This window comes from Onychostruthus taczanowskii, unplaced genomic scaffold, assembly GCF_017590055.1.
Source record: "Onychostruthus taczanowskii isolate IOZ18803 unplaced genomic scaffold, ASM1759005v1 scaffold133, whole genome shotgun sequence".
Classification (NCBI taxonomy): domain Eukaryota; kingdom Metazoa; phylum Chordata; class Aves; order Passeriformes; family Passeridae; genus Onychostruthus; species Onychostruthus taczanowskii.
In genome coordinates this window covers 725401-745204 of record NW_024498496.1, presented here as the reverse complement: position 1 = coordinate 745204, position 19804 = coordinate 725401, and the positions used below count along the sequence as shown (strand labels likewise).

General features: G+C 33.7%; 1 protein-coding gene across 7 annotated transcripts in view; it reads right to left on the bottom strand.

The window, feature by feature from the left end:
- KDM4C (lysine demethylase 4C) overlaps nucleotides 1–19804 on the bottom strand; it is a 239308-nt gene that overhangs the window by 166484 nt on the left and 53020 nt on the right. The window lies entirely within an intron of this gene.

Here is a 19804-nt window from a genome sequence, read left to right as displayed (position 1 = left end):
AAGCTCTTAAGGAATTACCATATTCCCTAAACAGTTTCTGGAGAGTGATCAACATTTTGATTTGTACTGTTGGAAAAAGTTTAAAACTGTTGATTGAAATACGGTTGTATATGGAAGATCTTACATTCTTAAAAGAGTATCTTCATTTTTTTTATTATATCTTACCTTCAACAAGACAGCAATAAAATGACACAAGTAGTTTCTACTTAGTGAACTTTTTCAACCATTATTGACTGTAGGTATGTAAATATCTATTTGAAGTTAAGCTTGGCTGATACATAATAAAGTTCCTAATTTAAAAAAAAAAGAAATACAGGATACTAGCATATCTCCTTTTGATTAATCTTAAAAACAGAAAAGGGCTAAAGGTCACTGCAGTGATTTTTTCCCAACATTTGAAATCTCTTTCCACAAGAACAAATGTTTTAAAATAATATTGAAAAAAGTTATCAAGACTTATAACAAAGCCTGGTTTCAATGAATATGAAACTTTGTTCAGATTTTTCTTCCAACACTCCCTTAAAAAAACACTCCCTTTGTTTCAAGCAAATTTACTAGTTGGCCTCATCTCTCTTATGTATTATCATAGTAAAATAAAAGACTGTCTATTTTCTGCCAAGTATCTGCTTCTATAAGAGCAATGATTTTATTAAAAAATGCCAAGGAACCCAGCAGTGCTGAGATTACTCCCATTAAGACAGCAAAACTGAAGGAAAAAGAGACATCTGACTATAGCCTCAGAGAACATGCACCAAATAGCATTTTCTTAACATGCTCTAATAGATTCAGGCAGAGAAGAGAATTTGATTTGGAAATGAATTATCAGCTGTCACAAAACATGGACATCATTAAAAGGAGAAAATATGGCAAACATGATATAACCTATCCTTTTTTAAGCTTAAATCTAAAATACTACCAAATTAATAGTCAAAAAACAGTTAAAATTATGTCAAGATAAAATTTCAAATATAAACCTTTTTTTAATAGTCCTACAAATAGAAATGTTTTTTATTAAAAAAACATAAATTCATATTAATTTTTGTCCTGCAATTTCCTCCATTTGTACTTCTGGTAACAGACAAAGAAATTTGAAACTCATTAAACAACAGTGTTTTAAGAATATAAAGTCCAAATATAAATCCCATTTTAAAAAAAATCTAATGGAAGTCCAATCTGAAAACTGCTACGCCAAAGATATTGTATAGAAAACAGAAGCCCTGGTGCAAAACCAAATGTGAAATCTCACTAAAAAAAAAAAAAAAAAAAAAAAAAAAAATCTATTGTCTCTTCCTGACTTTGGGAATACCATATTCCAATTCAATGAAAATGGACCTTGCACAGGACTTCATTCTTTTCCTTACGTGAGGCATAAGATTTCATTTAATTTTTAGGAGGCATTCTGGATTAAACATCCTTATTCATATCACAGCACCTTCAACTGGCAGGAAACTGGAAATGGACTGCTGTATTCCCCTCATTAGTCACTGCTGTATTCCCCTCATAATGCCCCCTTCTGGGAATCCGTACAATATAGATACATAGCTACAGCCTTTCATTCTATTCAAGTTCATGTCAAAAATCCATATACCAAATTACTCTGTATGTATCAGACCTGAAAACAACATTAAGGACAGCAGAATATAATAGGTATCCAAAAGCATGCAATGCAGAAAATGTAGCTTTTTGGCAGAGAATGCCCAAGACCAAGGTGCAGTAGGAGAACTGATACTTCAGGCCCAAGCACCTCTTCTTCTCTATGCAGAAAATAGGGAAAGGTACTTCCCTCACCCTGTTTTGTACAGGTTTCTTTCCAAAAATCTTCCCTTTTTCCTCAGCAACATATATGGAATTCAACTGATGTTTCACATTCCTTAAAGAAATTAGTTAATATAGAATCATTAGAACACTAAAATCTACAAATATGTCATACATGTAGTATGTCTCAGCTTGCACATATATTCAATAAAGTACAAAAGGAGCACAGCTGTGCAAATAAGTATGTGCAAAGAAATGCAAACCAGGCACAAGATGAATCAAGACTGTCAATCATGTAAATGTTAATTTTCTTTAAGATTATTTCTTACCCCAGCTTGTTTCAAGGGAAGAAGGGATGTATCGTTAGGATGGTAAGCAAAATGAGGTAGTCAAGCACCTTAATACTTCTAGGAAACCATGTTTCTCAAAATGTACATTCTGCACCTGAACAGGTGAAGGAAAGTGCACTGAATTGTTATCTTCTCATTTCAGTGTCCAAAAGCATAGCTGATCAAGCGCTAGGTCAAATTGCAAACCACTTCATAAGAGGCAGGTGGCACAACTCCTGTCACCTAAACAAGCTCTATTCCCAATGGACAAATGTACAACCTTTTGAGTTACATAATTAAGACAATAAAAATTGATTCAGCAGTTTTGAGATGAGAAAACTGATGCAGAACAAGCTAATTTTAAATGCCCCCATTACTTCTGTAAGAAAAAAATCTGAAATAATAATACTGTTCTGAAGAAAGTCAACCAAAAAAAAAATAGGGTATGGGGAAAGGAGACAAAGGAGACAAGCAGACGAGACCCAGAGGAAAGGAGAAAAAAAAAAACCAAAAAAAAAGAAAAAAGAAAAAAAAAAAAACCCCAACCAACAGAATCCCTGTTATTTGCTTTCTTACCCAATAGTTCTAAACACAAAAAATGCACAATTTGGGCATGAATGATTTTATCGTAACAATCTATACCATTCCATGAACACACAGAATACAAGAAGTGATACTTAATATATACCTCCAGTTATAGCCAAAGCCACAGAAATTACTTAAAAAAAAAAAAAAAAGATCACTACAAAAAACCCACACTTGGAGGGGTGTTTGATTATACAAATAGCTCAATAAAGTTTGAGACATGAAGTCAAAAAAAAAAAAGAACAACAAACATTTTATTAATTTAGACATGACCTAAAATAAAGTCTTACGCAATAATCAGATCAAAATATATCTCTGACAATAAGCTTATCACATCATTTCTTGAGTTTAAAAGTAGGTTGTAACAGACAATGAGCGAAAAATGCTACAAATACATTTGCTCATGACTAGTTTACCATCTTCCTTCACAAACCATATTTTCCAATACTATTAAATGTCTGCTGCTGACACAGGGGCAACTAAGGCAATATGTTTTGAAAGTTTACCTAGTACATTGTTATTGAAGAACATCTACACTAAATTCATTAGCCACCAATCACCATGTTAAATAAGCTATCTGGGTACTTTATATTTTAATGAAAATGTTCTTAATAAAGTTAGTTACATCTCAACTTGTTCTACAGTCCTCAAAATAAAGCTCTTTTCTAATTTGTTCAGTATCACTTACAACATAATTATAAAAAGTGGTGTCATACACATTTGGTTATTAACATTTTAACAACAAGGATGTTTTAAACATGAGAATTTTTAGGGAATTATCCTTTGCCTTAGAGCATGGCACAATGCCAAGTGCCTAAAGGTATGATAGTATCACAACTTATCTATTTATTACATTTCAAGATATTATTCTCTACCAAGACACAGGAAATTTTCACATACACATGCTTGGATATATCACTGAGACTGGCAATGGTTTAGCTCTGAAAGTCATCTGATTTATTGTATTAGCTTCTTCTTCTTTCCCACTTTACCCAGTTAGAATAGATAACAAAGAATCTCCAACAGGAGATTTCTGTGAAACTGTCTTTACACTCCCTGCAACTAATGATTTTTTTTAATTAATCTTTTTAGAATAAAGGAAAAGCCTAAGACGCTTTAGAACAGTGACTTTCAAACTATTTGTCTAACTTACATGTTGCCAGTTACATTTTCATAGATATTGTGTCCTTTTCAACCATCTAATAATGCTTTCTTATATTAACCATTAGTGTATGTTACAAGATATAACCATATAGTCAGCACTGTATTTACAGATGAAAATCCTGTAGGTTTTTTCTAAATAAATTTTTAAAGCCATAATAATTATTACTAGCATTTATATATCGCAACCTAAAACTTCAATACAGCTGAAGCTGATTTGAATTTATTCTCATTTTGCATCAGCGTGACAGTGTAAAAGACTGATTTAATCAAATCCTATAATTAGGGGCAGATCTCAAACTGGAACACAAGCACAAATACCTGTGCAAAAAAACCTCAGTGCAAAAGCTGTATTATACCAAATACATATATTCTTTATGATCTGTTTTGCCATTTTTATCTACATGCAATACCTAAAGGAGTTCTATTGTTAGTTGCAATTTAAATATTACAGCTTAACAAGCAGCAAATTAATCTTCAAAACAATTTTAGTAATAGAGGTGGGCCAGCATTATCCAGTGCATTTCAAACAAAAGTAAAGAGAGGGATGCTACTAGCTAAGGTCATTCAGTGAGCCAAGCTGAACAACAAAATATTTTAATCCTAGCCTCATGTTTGAACAGTGGTAAATGCTGCCTGTCCCAGGCGGTTAGCAGGAACTGTATGTATGCTATGACAGTAAAGTAGACTTGCTGAATGTTTGATGCCCAAAGGAGAAGATGAAAAACAAGAAACCATATGTCTGAAGTCTTTCTGAATATGCCTCAAGAGCATTAGAAATAGGAAAGCAGATTCTCAAAAAAAAAAAAATTGCCACACATGAACATCCATTTTAGGATTCCTGACATGTCCTGAAAGAAGAACTAAATGAAAATGTAAATGGCACCTAAATGAAAATTTTAATGGCAATATAAAACCATCACAATATATAAGTATTAACACAGTGTACACTAAAAGGTTATTGTACACATGCTTCCTAAGGAGTGTAAAGGCTCATTCTGCCATGCCAGCCATAAAACAAGACTCTTCTTCTAACATGTGGAATGAATGAGTTGAAATGAAGGTCTAAACCTAGTTCTTCTTAATTATTACAGCACAGGTTCTCACTACACCTCATTTACAGTACATATATTGAGATTTTATCAAGTACTAAAAGTTCTCCCTTCATAAGACATTTAATCCTAAAACAAAACTGAAATAGATGTAAAAAGCATCCCAAGCTTTGCATGAGACCGTCCTAAGGGAAAAAAAAAACTATATGTCCCAGAACAAACAAACAGAAGTCCACAAACAAAAAAGAAAACAAACAAACAACAAACCACTGAAATGGCACATGAGCTAATTGCTGAGGGTGTATCAGCTAATCCAGTGGAAAAGTTAAAATACATTTTGCTAGCTCCATAAAGTTGGGACATTTTCTGCCTACTTATGAACTCAGGGAACACATCCCACAGAGTACAACTACCAGGAAGTTTATATAGGCTTCTGAAAGTGCATAAGGAATACTGATACTACAGCTCATTGCTTTTTCATCATGAGTTCACATATTTTCTCAGTATTTAGAAGTAGGTGCTCCCTTAGTTAAAATTAGAAATAAAAAATCAACAAATTAAATCCTTTCAAGCAAATGTATGAAGTTATATTGCCCTCTGCTGATGAACAGCTAAAAATGGATACAAAATCAGGGCTTGCACTCCAGTATGAATATGAGTAACATCCGTTACTGAAACTCAAATATTTGTTTTGTCATTATATAATCTCAAGACATCCCAAATTTTTGTTTTACAAAGACTTGTCAAAAAAATCCCCAATATAAAAGAGATTCAAAGAGGAGAAAATATGTAAATGTTAGGGGTTTCTTCCAAGAGTTGAAAAATAAATGTTGCTGGTTTCATGTTACTGTAAGATAGATTTACCTGCATGATCTCACTTTAAATTAATTACTATATGAAAACAGTAATTCCATTCAATTTGTTCATCATTTTTTCTTGAAATGAATAAAAAATTATATTTAATTTATCAATAAGAAAACCAATCTTCTCCACACTGACTTTAAAAGGCTGATTTTAAAAAGGAGGAATATAGAAGCAGTTAGGAAAGAACATTATTTTCAATCTATATAGGCTGTTTGATAACAAAATACAGTTACTTAAACTACAGATTAACCAGTATGCTCTTTCTTATATAGCCTACAGATATTATCTTGGTTAAACAGATTTACATTTATAAATATTTTAATCATTAGTTAGAATAAATTCTTGCTGCCTTCTAATACGTCATTAACACCTGCTGGAGCCAGAGAGAACTGTGAACCACCAACAGTTCAAATAAACAGCAGTGCAGATACAGTTAAACATACTTTGAAAGGCTCAGGTAGTTCATATGACAGTCTAAATTCCATTCCAGCATTAAATCTCTTGGTCCTGCTAAAACACAAATGCTTTACATTACCTACAGTTTTATGATGTGTCAATTAGATTGCACTAAGTAATTTCAATTATATGTGAATTGAAAATATGTGAATTTCTCAATTCACATATTTTAGCGTGTATCTACATAGTCCTCTGATTCCTTTCTATGCTGCTTTAGGTATGATTAGCACCACACAAGGCATAATATCACCTTGGATACAAGGCAATATGTTCTCTCAGCATCTAAACAACAATACTGCATTTTTTTCAACAGGATGTTTTGATAATATCCTTTTCTTTTCGTTTAAACCACAGAAAGGCTCAGGACTGAGGTAAAATGAAACAAACAAAAAGAAATAGTACCTACAACGTACTCTAAGTAAAGGGAATTGTGTTCATCCTAACATCAAGTTTTCTTCATTATTCCTGTTTTAAAAGCCTCTTTCCCCAACATTTAGCAAATTTAAGACAACATAAAACAGAACACTAAGTTGTCACTTCCTGCAACTTTTGTCTTGCCCCTACATATATTTTATATATATACTACAGAACTGCAAGAACTATTTGAAAAGGAAAAAAGAATAGATACCATGACAATACTAGTATTTCTTTAACTTTCTTCAGTAGCAGACAGTTAAACAAATACCATATATAAGTGATGTGACTAGACAAAAATATGCAGCTGCCAAAAAAGATATATCAAAGCTGTAAATAAAAGTTAACTGGCAAATCAAACTGCCAAAGTGAACACCTTTTTAATTTTGCCACTATACTCCTGACCACTAATGCTTATTCCAAAAAAAACCCTTAAATATCTATCCTAGAAAGCAAATGTACTGTAAATGTACTATATGTACATTGACCTCCATATTATTAAATATCTTATTGTCCAAAAGATATATATTTAGATAATGCAATTATTATAAAATTATGTAATGTAATTAATTATTCTTTTGTTTACATTACATGTTGTTTCTATAAATATACTATGAGGTACAATTTCAAGTCTAATCTTACAGGGAAGGAACCTAAGAAGATCATATGGTTCAACCTTTCATAAGAAAGGTACCAGATATTTATCTTCCACCTGAACACATCCCAAATTCCAAACACCGGTTAATGTGAGTAACTTTCCTTTATACTTCTAGGCCTTGTAGGCTAACTCACCATGCCATAGTTTGGTGAAGAATAAAAGTTCTTCAATAAATTCTAAATACAAATAAAGGCAAATTAAATTTCTTTAGCATATAATTTCAATTCCTTTACTATACATGATTGCTTATAAACACAACCTAGTTTTCTTTGACATCTACTGGGAACTTTTGTCCACTATGAACAACGCAACTGAGAAAGATAACCATTTACTTTCCTAAGTCATGCTTATTCATTGACCATTCCAAATAATACCTAAGGCTCTAAAATTTCTTTTCCTGCAACGTGCTCTGGTCTTCACCAAACCATTTGCAGTCCACGAAAAATTATGAAGAGTATTTCTTACTACAGAAAGCTCTGCACTGCTAAAATATCCTTTCAGAAAGGCATGTTCCTTCTAAGAATACATTAATACCACTAAAACAATTCATATTCTCCCTTGTTGTAGCTTTAAATAATGCATTCATGTCCAGCAAACAACTTGTATTCAGTTTCTGCCTATACTGGTAACATACCAGTTAAAATATATTTCTTAAAGCAACAACATCCTGACAACTACTGTAACAGACTGAAGATTTACTTTTAAAAAGAGAAAAAGGGGAAAAAATTAGAAAAAAAAGAAAAAAGTCTTAAAAAATTTAAAATTTCAAACTACATTTAAAATTTTAAGGAATTACATATATTTTGTACACTACAGAAGCCCTCCAAAAACAGAACTGCTGTATGTCACCTGACTTTACACTTTTTCTTCTGCAAATTACCAGTATTTCAGACTTTGCAGAGAACAGTTAATTGACCATTCTCATTAATTACTAGTTTTGGGAAAAATGTATCAATTCTAACTTGCTTTCAGAAGTCCTACAGTATCAGTAATAATAATAATAATTAGTAATAATAATAATTAGTAATAATGATCAGTAATTATCTCATTTCTTAAGATTCACAGTATCAACAGAGTTCAGTGTGATCATCTGAATAATCCTCCGCTGTTTTTCAGAATACATTCATATATTTTCAATTGTTTACCACTGGTGACAAAACAGAACAGAGACAGAAATGTTAGTTTAAACATTGTTTTAAGTAACCAACTAATTCACTTATAAGTCACATAAGGGCAAAAGACAAAGCAAGGATTTTCATTATTAACTGTATTTCTAATGTACACATTTGCTGATCATTTACAGAAAAGTCCTAAATTCATTATTGTTTATAAAAATAGACTCATTAATACTTGCAAACTGCAAGTAGTGCATCTATAAAATACTTTAAACACAGATTTTTGTATGTCTTGCTGTATCATCTTGGTTAGCAGGACACTCAAGGATAACAAATAAGTACAATCAGCACTTTACATTAATGACAGGGAAACCCACTGTACATTATCTTAGGGAAGTGAAAGATTAATACATATGGTAAATAAGCAACTATGCTGCTTTAACTCAACATCATTTTTAATTATTTTGAAAATGCTTAATCACACATAAACTTGAAAGATAAGCATAACCACAGGCTAGGCAAAAACAAATCTGTGCCCACATACAGACTGAAGATACAATTTGGAAAGCAAGATTATTTTATTGTCAACTACCTTTTGAACCCATGAATAAAGGCAGGAATAATCATAACTGCCATGGAAAAATTCCCAGACTTGCTTTCTGCTATGATTTTATCATAAAGAACAACAGAATGTACCAAAAATCCAATTGCAAATGAAATCTGAGGAGACAAAAGGGCCAAATAAGAGCCTAGAAAGCACCTCAGGACACAAACTGCTGGAGATTTCTGGCTAGTTTGTCAAAATCCCACAAAATTTTGATCCCAGCTATAGCACTGAAGTGAAATTACATCACAGATTTTTGAGCTGTTCCTCTGATATAGAATCATTTACGTTTGAATAAGCCATAGAAGAATCAAGTCCAACCACAAACTCAGCATTGCCACGGTCCTTGGGAAGCCTGGCCGGACAACCTTGGATTTGCTACTGGGACAAAAGATAAATTCAAGTAAAATTGAATTGTTGTCTGTTCTATTGCACTTGTCTGTAAATACTTAAAATAAGATTACATAATAATAATAAGAAAAAGAAAATATAATTTGATTTTGTGTAACTCTACTCTGTTTCTTGGTTGCAGTGTTTCTCTAGAAAACCATGAGTATATCTATGATTAGTTTTTATCATAACATTAGAAAACTTCCTGGAGGTGTTAATTAAAAAGGTGGAAAGTTTGTGTCTCCAAAGAATACCAGTATTTTAATAAGTTTTAATTTCAGGTCCAGTAATTTCATTTAAAAGAAAAAGCAAATAATCCCAAACCAAAACCCACACAATATTGCAGTCCCATTTGCCATTCTTTGGACTACTGATACTGCAGCTGACTTGTCTTTTCTTTCTTTATGTGTAAAATGCAAGAATTTTAATTAAAAATAATGTTTTGTGTCCTGTAGTTCCTTTGTATTTTACTGCAGAAATTGTGTGCATCAGCAAAATGCAGCATTATCTAGGTCAGTTCATTGCTGTATTCTCCTTAGAGAATATTCTGTTCTGATAACTGATTATTTTTCTCCCTACAGGAACACTTTTATTTTTTTATAGAGTCGTTTCTAATTGCTTACAGCTGGATTTCTGTCTTAGAAAAAGAAAAAAATCCTGAAATACAATCAATATTCTTCATTGATTTTGTGGGAAAAAAAAATCCAACAAAGATTTTTTAAAAAATTGTAGTAAGTATTTAGGGCATGTGATGATATTGCTTTCCAGCATGAAATGAGATGTTGCTAAAGATTCTCTGAAATCACATGTAAATGTTAAATAAGAGATATTTTTGACCCTTGGTATTGGACACTTAGATTAAGCAAAGACTATGAATGAAAATTCCAACAATGATTTTATGTGTTTAAAAATGCTAAACTTATGGTCTTGGTTTCACTGTGTGTCTCCCAACTACCTGTAATAGTTGAACCCTGAGAGCTGGGATGTAACCTCCAGCTTGTTTTCTAGTGTTTATGCAAGGCTGTCATGGTTTTAAGCCCAGCTGGAGATGAAAAAGCATGCAGACACTCATCAACTCCGCTTCTCCTCCTCTCCAACCCAGTGGAATGGGGAGGAGAATCAAAGTAAAACTTGCATGTTGAGTTAAGGATAGTTTAATAATTTAATATAAAGTAAAATACAGTAATAATGGTTAAGGATAATAAAAAGGAAAAAAAAGTGATACACAATGCAATTGCTTACCACCCAGTGACTGATGCCAGACCCCTCTTGCTTCAGCAGAATGGTCTGGCATCAGCAGAACCCAGACCAACCTTTCCAGCTAACTCCCCAGTTTATATGCTGGCCATGATGTTCTGTGGTGTGGAATGTGCTTTTGGTCAGTTTTGGTCACCTGTCCCAGCTGTGCTCCCTCACAGGTTTTTTGCTCACCTCCTCACTGGTGGAGCACCAGAAAAGAAAAAAATTTCATTGACATGGGATAAACTCAATTTATAAAAACCCCAAACATCAGTGTGTTACCAGGATTCTCATTCTGAATCCAAAACACAACACCGTAACAGCTACTGAGAAGAGATTAACTCTATCCTAGCTGAAACTGGAACAAAGCCTTGGGATGATATACCAAAAGAAATACTAGGTGACATCTCCAGTGTGCTGTTTGCTACAGCTCAGCTACTGTTTTTAGCTTGCTTTTGGACAAAATCAAGTTGTACAGAATTGAGTAGAAGTAAAAAATAAAGAATCCAAACAACCTTCCACCTCTCAAACAACACAACTAAGTAACTGGCATACTAAAATCCTCCCAGCTCCAGAGAAGAAATGGTGTAGTTCTTGCTATCTTTTTCCATAGGCAAGAACACACAGCAAGAGAAATAGGAGATCCTGCTGGAAAGTACAAATCAGTCACCCTCTCCTTAAGATGCTTGGCAAAAGGATGTGGTGCAGAGGGATGTTGGTGAAGTACTGGTGAGTGGATATGTCAGTGTTTAGTGAAACAAAGGGAGGTAGTGCTTGTGCTAGATACAAGTGTAGTTGTGTTGTTGTGTGAGGATGAGAGGTGCTTTCATTTGCTGAATGCTGTTAATTGCTGAAAAAATAATAGAATGGTATGAAATAGAGGCAGCTAGCAGGTTCCTTCAGGCTTCTGTGAATTTTCTTGTTTTCCTAATGGTGCTACATTTATTTGAGTAGGCTGGAAATATGTAGCTTCATGAAGTGCATTTTTGAGTTTCCTTACTCCTGTGGATTTTGCTGCTGCTGATAATGCAGATGAATCAGTGGCTATTAGCTTGTGTGTTTTCTAGGTATCTGCTTTGATTTGTGCTGAGTAGATAACTTGTGTGGGGAAAAAGGTGGGTGTTCAGTTACCAGTATTGGTGAATAGAAATATTTGCACATCATTCTTCTGTATGTACAGGAGACTGGTGATATTAGCAGTTTTGGTCAGGGCTTTTTAATTCTTCTCTATACAGTTATGATTATTTTAGTTTATTTCCTTTCATTTTCCTCTAGTTACTGTTTTAACCCCCTCAGTCCCATGTGTCTTGGTTTAACCCCATCCTCAAACAAAGTGCTTGGCCCTGGTAGGATGTGGAGGAGAATTGGGAAAAAAAAAGGCAAACCCTATGGACTGAGATAAGAACAGTTCAATAATTGAAATAAACTATTATGATAATGTAGTACGAATTAAATAGAAGATAGGAAGAGAGAAAGGAATAAAACCCAAGAGAAAGTTGTTGACTGATGCTAGACTCCTCCCACAGCCATGATTGGCCCCTCCTGGCCAATTCCCATCAGTTTATACTCTGGGCATGACATTCTGTGGTGTGGAACATCCCTTTTTCCAGTTTAGATGAGGTGTTCTAGCTATGCTCTGTCCTGGCTTTTTGTGAATCCCCTTGCTGTCAGAGCATGGGAAACTGAAAAGTCCTTGATGTTTAAGGTAAGCACTACTGAGCAAAAACCAAAACACATCAGTGTTGTTTCAACATTATTTTCTTACTGAATCCAAAACACAGCACTGTGCTGGCTACCAGGCAGAAACTATTCTATCCCAGCTGAATAAAGGACCCCTGTCTGATGCTTTTCCAGATTCTTGTCAAGGTCTCTCAGCTCTCAGACACCTCTTGTCCATGCTTTCACAAGCTTTTCGAGAAAGTACTGGTATTTCTGAATACTGCTCTTGTTGCTTACTGTGTCTGTTTTGTGGGACCACTTGGTGACTTTCACTCAGTATAAATGTATGCAAATTTTACTGCCTCCTCTCAGGGGTAGTGTCACACTAGGTGATTTTACTAGTCATTGTAATGATTCTTTTGTACTGCAGCTCCTTTTAAGACGTGATTTGTTTTCAGATGCTGGTGCTGGGAAGCTTTTTGTTGTTTAGCTGATATGTAGAACCTGAGAAGTCTACCAACCTTTTCTATTTGAAACTAGGGGTACTTAAGTATTATTACACTCTTTCATAAAATTAAGTCAGTAATTACTCTTGTGTTCTTCAGTGGTAGCTGCTTAGCAACGTGTTTTCTGTGGATAGGTTAGATCAAAGTGCTGGCCTGCAGGTTGTATTTTTCCCTTTGGTGGGATGAAGTGCAGTTGTTTTGATGTTAGGTTTGATGGATTTGTTTGCCACGGCATTCATTAGCTTCACATCAAAAAACTGACAGGCTGTTAAATGAAACTTTGGCTTAGATTTTCAGCTTGACTGTTTCAAGACCTATGTGAAGATATTTTGTTTTTGTGCTGCAGCAGCCTCAAGCAGTTATGACTGTTTCAAAAAGAAGAAAAATTATTTAATATCTTGATTTATTTGGGTACAAGACTCATTGTCTTGAAGATAGCTATATCCAGCTTATGTTATCCAAACAGTATGTTTATTTTGAAATATGTATTGAGACATAATAACTGATTTAACTGATTTTATCAGAGGAGAAATGATATTTACTGCACAAAAAATGCTTCCACGTCCCAAAATTTATTGAGGTAATTTTTTTTTTCAATGAGGTTTATGTTTAGGTTGCTTTTGTACAATAAAATATCTGTTCAAAATGAAAAAAAAATCTAACTCAGGTGGTCTGTTTTGTTTTTCAGATGTGGGTGAGTGAATTTTAAAGGTATAGCTTTGAAAGGTATCTGCCTACCCAATTATTGTGTTTTAGTACTGCATGCCAGAAATAGCTATGTGCATACGGTCATGAGTTATTAATCTAACAGCTGATTTTATTTTTTTTCAAAACTTTTTTTAAACACTGCATGTTGATACATTTGATAGCAGTCTGCAACAATACCAGCATCATTCATGCTGTACAAATCAATGTTTTTACTTGCTAGATCATAATTAGCCACCTTATATCATTGACTTGTCTGCTAATGAAATTTTACTAGTTTTCTGGAACCAGACATGGTTTCCATTTCTGGTCTGGATTGTTAGTACACTGCTTCAGAGCAAATCTTGTGCATTCTGCATTTTGACATTTCACTTCATAATCACAGTGCCTCTCTCAGCTTTGCAGTTGTCACGGAATTTTCTCTTTCATTTTTTCTTCATTTCTTTTCCATTGATCTCTTACCATTTTTTTTTTACCTTACTGCCATAATTTGGTGCCTCTGTTTAATTCTTACATCACAAACTCATAATTTCCACAGAACAGCAGCTATTACAATTTCCCACTCTACAATTTATTGCTGAAATGGGAGATTGTCGGTCTCCCACAGAGCTGTAACTTGCACAGTTCTAGATTTCTAGTACTGTGACATTTTGAATTAAGAATTAGGTTTTAGAAGTAGAAATGAATTGTAATAATCACAGTACTTTTACCTGTTCTAGTAGAATAATATTCTATTTTTTTAACCTTCCCCTTTTGGTAGAGCATCTGATTATAAATTAATTTGAAATGTCATAAAGTGGTGTTCCTGTGTTCCCACAGTCTGAGCTATGTTATGTGCAAGTAGTGATGTTGTCTGTGATAGTGTATTCTGTGGTTCTGAAATTCTACTGTATTCTCATGAATCTTTTTCAGCAGTATAGCACAACTTTTTTCTGTGTGATATAAAGTACATGTAAGTAGCATTATGCATGTGTATTTCTGGCACAGGGCTCTCATGCAAGCTGCTGCACTGTTTATTAAATAAAACTTCAACCAAGAATACTACCACTTCTTTCTCTTATGCAGTTTTGATGAAGTAAGGAGAGGAGAATTCTGCAAAGTAACATTTTAAATGTTGGAGTACATTCTGACAACCGTGAATGAGTGGAGATGATGGAATCTAATCTTCCTTTTTTCCCCCCTAAATGTTATCCAAGAGGTTCCATTTATCAAAGTAAAAAATGTACCAAGTTGACATACTTGGTGGATGGATGTTTAGAAGTTTGTGTTTTCTAGCAGCTTTTACTTAACAAGGTGATCTTTTTAAAGAAAAAGTCAGTGATTTACAATAAATTTGCCTTTTCAGAGTATAATTTATTTAAAATTTTGAGTAAATCAATATAGTTTGCATTTCCTTACTTTTTTTGTGACAATGCAGATTATATTTATCCTCAATTTGTTGAGGAAGAAGTTTTGCCACTATGTAGATTTCTGTCTCTATATTAATGTCATAGTCTTTAGAGAGAGATTATTTTCATTCCAGGTGTTTAAAGAAAGTAGAATTTAACTAAGCAATTATTTTCATAAATATGAGGTTCACAAAAAGGCACATTTAAAATCAAGTTTTCATAGAGTTTGGCTAGAAATTAGTAAGTTAGAATTAAGTTGTCAGTAAAGTCTTTGTTTTTAGTAAAGCTTTGTATTCTGCATAATTGAATAGAGTGTAATTGCTGGTGACTTAATAAAACAGTGGCTGGATATTGGCCGTTGTATATTCTTATTGCTATTCACCACTTGTTACGCACACATCTGCACCCTATAATCCTTGTTAAACTTATGTAAAATTCTGGACAAGGCAGTTTGTTTTCTGATTGTTTCACACACGATCCTGCAGGTTTGGTATTTGAAGGTAAGAATTAGGAACTCAGCACAGTTATGTTTGTTTATGGGGCTTTTCTTCTCATAATTCACTTTGCAGTAACAGTTAAAAATTGTATGTGTTTTACTTGTCACCATTTAAAATTTATATTATATTATAGTTTATATTACAAAATTTGTGTTTCAAGAGCATTCTAATTGAATTTTTCCTTATAAAAATAATTTTCTTTACAAAATCATTGGTTAATTTGTAATTGTTATAAAGCAGTTCTCTTACCATCTGCTTAAAAAAAGGAAATTAATTTAATTGATGTAAAAAGTGTTTGAAATTAATGTAAATATGTTTCATGTGTTTAAAGGTAGAACAGTCATCAGCAACTCCTTGTAAATGACTCAACTGAATGGTTGACAGTATTTTTGAAACAGGACAGTTCCATAGTTTTTCTGTTTATGATCTCTATGAATGTCCTGTGAAAACAACCAAAGCCAACCGTTGAGAGCATGCCATAAAAGACAGTATCTCTGGAATGTTTTTAGAAAGTTATTTGAATATTTGAATTCCCCCGTCCCCTGCTTGCAAAGTGATCAGAAAGAGCTAGCATTAGTAGGTAAATCTAAATAAAGAGGTGATGCACAATCTTAATATAGAGGATTTCAGTAAGGCATCTTTATATACAGCATTTGCAATATTAGCAGCATGCTGAGCATGTGGATGGTTTGCCTTGCCATATTTGTCACCTTTCCCTCACATACTTTGCTTAGATTACAACAAAAAAAAGTTCTACACTCAAAAGGTGGAAGGTTGTTAGCAATATTTATTAGTTTCTGATGGCCAAATCATTCAAAGGAAGAATTTACGCAAAGTTTTCTAATCTTTACCACTGTAGATCTTTGGTGCCTGAAATACAGCACTTCCCCTCATATTGCTGGAGGGTAGCGTATAGACAAGCTTTTAACCAGTTAACTGTTACCACTGTGGTACATATATATACATGTATATAAAATAAAATTATATATAAAACATAATCTATATACATTCAATATTAAATAATTTCAATATTTGTTTCTTAAGCTTAGAAACAAATCAGAGATATACCAAGGTACACATTTTAGATAGACATATTAAATCAATCTTCACTTTTTCTTCGTTATTATAATTTTACATAATCTTATAATCTTCATTATAATCTTCTGCCGAGAAAAGATTAAACTCTGTTATGGTGGTTGTAGCTGAAAGATCCTTGTGGTCTTTCTTTAATGGTGTTGGCAAGTTTTGTTGCTTGATCTTACAACCTGTTCTGTCACACTTCTTAAAAGAAGCTGCCCCTCAGTCTTATAAAGGCTGCAGTTATTGTGTCTGATATTCAGAATTATGATGTCCTAGTGTAATTGGCGTTTAATTGGGATTTAATTCAGAGGGTTTTTTAGATTAAGAAAACTTTGAAACATTGTTGTGCCTATGAATTTCATGGTTTTTGTGGGATAGAATATGGAAATAAATTTAAGAAAATCTGATTTTTCAGCGCACAAATTAAATGCTAACTTTGTAAAAAATAAGGTTTTTGAAAATTTTTATTTTTTGAGCTACCTTGACAGAAATGTATTTTGACAAGATTGTACAGCTGACCAAACTTTTCTGTTTTTGACTTTTGGAAGCTGCTGAGCATGTTCATACTCTATTGACAGCTAGCGTAATTCACCATTTCTAAAAAGCAAATTATATTTAATTTCAAAGAGAATTTTAGTATTAATAGTGACTATCACTGCGTCCTGGTAGTCTCCTGCATTTTTTTGAGTCTGCAACTTGTATGAGAGAGGCTACTTGTGTTTTTGTAGGCAGATTCATTTTTTCTGTGAGCCAGGTATTCTGCCATGTACTAATCAAGTACTTGCCTTGTGATTGGAGAGAGTTGATAACTTGAATAGAACTGTTCAACTGCACGTGAACATAGGTCTGCACAATCAAATGGACAGCGAGAGTGTATTAACTCTGTATGGAATAAGTGTAGAGACTGAAGTGGATTTTTCTTACCCTGACTTTGTTGCTGAACTCCAATATGTAACCTAGTCAGTACTTTGTTTCATAAAAATGATGTGTCTAGCACATAATGGCTAATTTAGAGTAATGTGGAATTTTACTGACTGCTGTGCTGCTTATAAAATTGTTACAAAACAGTTTGACTTGGAAAAGCTTTGAATCCAACTAGAATAAATTTAATGCAACTGTGTTTAATTAAATTTGCTTAATTTAAATAATGTAATTTGTATTGATTATGCTTCTGCAGTTCATTCGTATTTTTGTTTTAATTAAGATTCAGTAATCTTGTTTTACCTTCCAGAGCTATTCATAAAATAACTGTGAATAAAAAGCATGTTAATTAAGTTAACACTTTCATACATTTATTACAACAAAAGCATGTAATAATTTTTTTCCCCAATGAAGGTATTGTATACAGAGGAATACTTATTAGAAGGACTGCCGTGCAATTTTACTTGAATTTATCTTTTGTCCCCGTAGCAAATCCAACCTCAATAGCCCTTATATAGTCCTCAAACAGTGTGGGTACTTTTTTTGCTCTACTTGCCTGAGAAGTAGAGCAAACACTACTGCCAACACTACCTTCTGAAGTTGATGGGATGATTACTAAAGTGCAGCAGGACCCTGTAACTTCCTTGGGCATCCTGTAACTTGCTGTGGAGCTTCTCCCTGTTAGCTAGCATCTGCGCAGCAGTGAAAGAGTCTCAAACTTGAATGCTCGCATAATAATTTTCTGGCTGACAAGGGAGTTGCCCACTGATAGAACTGCCTATGTTGAGAGCAATCCAGAATGAAAGGCCGGCTGCATCAAGTGAGCCATAAATGCTGTGCTAAGATTTATTGCTATTGCTTCGATTTGTCCCCCTCTCTTTCTTAGGGCTATTAGCAGTTTGAAAAGAAAATTTAAAATAAGTTTAAGCCAAGATGATATACATGCATATTCTTATGAGCATCCAATGATAAGCAATTTAGGTCTGTATCTGTGCATGTAAAGGAGAAGTCATGTAAAGTGAAGGCTACTGGAAATGTTGAAGGGGAGAGAAGATGAAATCCGGGCTGTAGCGCTAATTATAGGCATTTGCCAAGTATTTTAACACTAGACTGAAAAGCTGTAGAAATTCAGCTAGGTGAGTTCACAAAGGTCTATGCAAATACTTGTGCAGATAGTTCTAAGTGGTAGCCTTAAAGACCAGGTTTTGAACTTTAACATTTAGTTTACCTGAATTCATTCAGAAAGATTGATCTGATGTTTTCTCACTAAGTCTTTTTTGTTCAAAGTAACTATTTCAGCTACTGGTAATGCAGTGGTACCAAGTAAATCCTGTCAGATAATTTGTCATAAGGGAAGACCTTCTCCCTCTCTACCGCTGCCTGAAAGCACCTGAAAGTGAGGTTTGGGCCTTTCTCTAAGTCACAAGTGATAGGACAAGAGGAAATGGTTTCAAGCTGTACCAGGGGAGGTTTAGATAAAGTATTATCACACATTTCCTCATGGAAGGGGTTGTCCAGTATTGGCCAGGCTTCCCAAGGACATGGCTATGTCATCAACCTGAAGGTATTTAAAAGACCTGTGGATGTAACACTTTAGGAATGCTTTAGTGGTGACCTTGGCAAAGCTGAGTTTAACAGTTGGACTCAATGTTCTTAAAGGTCTTTCCCAACATAAATAACTTTAGGATTTTTTAGTATTTCCTCTGTTTGTCTTGTTTACTCTATTTCTATGCCATAAACCAATACCAGTAAATTTTAGGGAGAATTAATTCACCACACTTCCTCCAGTCCTCTTCTTCATACACATTTATTTTTTAAAAAAATCCTACCATCAGTACATTCTAGCATATTCTTTTTCATTTAGAAAAGAGAAGATAAGTCAACTTTGATTAGTACAAGAATGAGAATAAGTGATAAGAATTAAACAAATAACTTTAAGGACACTGACCACTTGCCAAAGAAACTGACATTCGTATTTGACAACAGTATCTAAGATTTCTCTGTAGAGGGAGATTAGTTATTATTGCTCCAACACCTTTGAAACTTGTAGGCATTTCAATTTAACTGTACACACCAGAGAAATACTTTGATTTCTTGTATTATATATGCACAATAGTGCTCTTACACGCAATAGCTACCAATCATAGAATTCAGTGTCCTAAGATAAAGGTTTAATCCATACACTAGAGAATTTTAACAAAATATTTACAGTGTATATGTGAAGACTTCCTAGCTAAAATTTCAGAATTTCAGTAGCACTTTCGGTGTGGCATAAAGAAACACAACTACACTAGCTTTAAAATTATTTAACTCCACTGAAGATAGAGTTAAAGATGACATTAAATTTACAGTATAATACAATAATAGAGATGCATACTGGAGGCATAAAACATTTAACAGTTTGTACTGGAGGAAGCTGTACACCA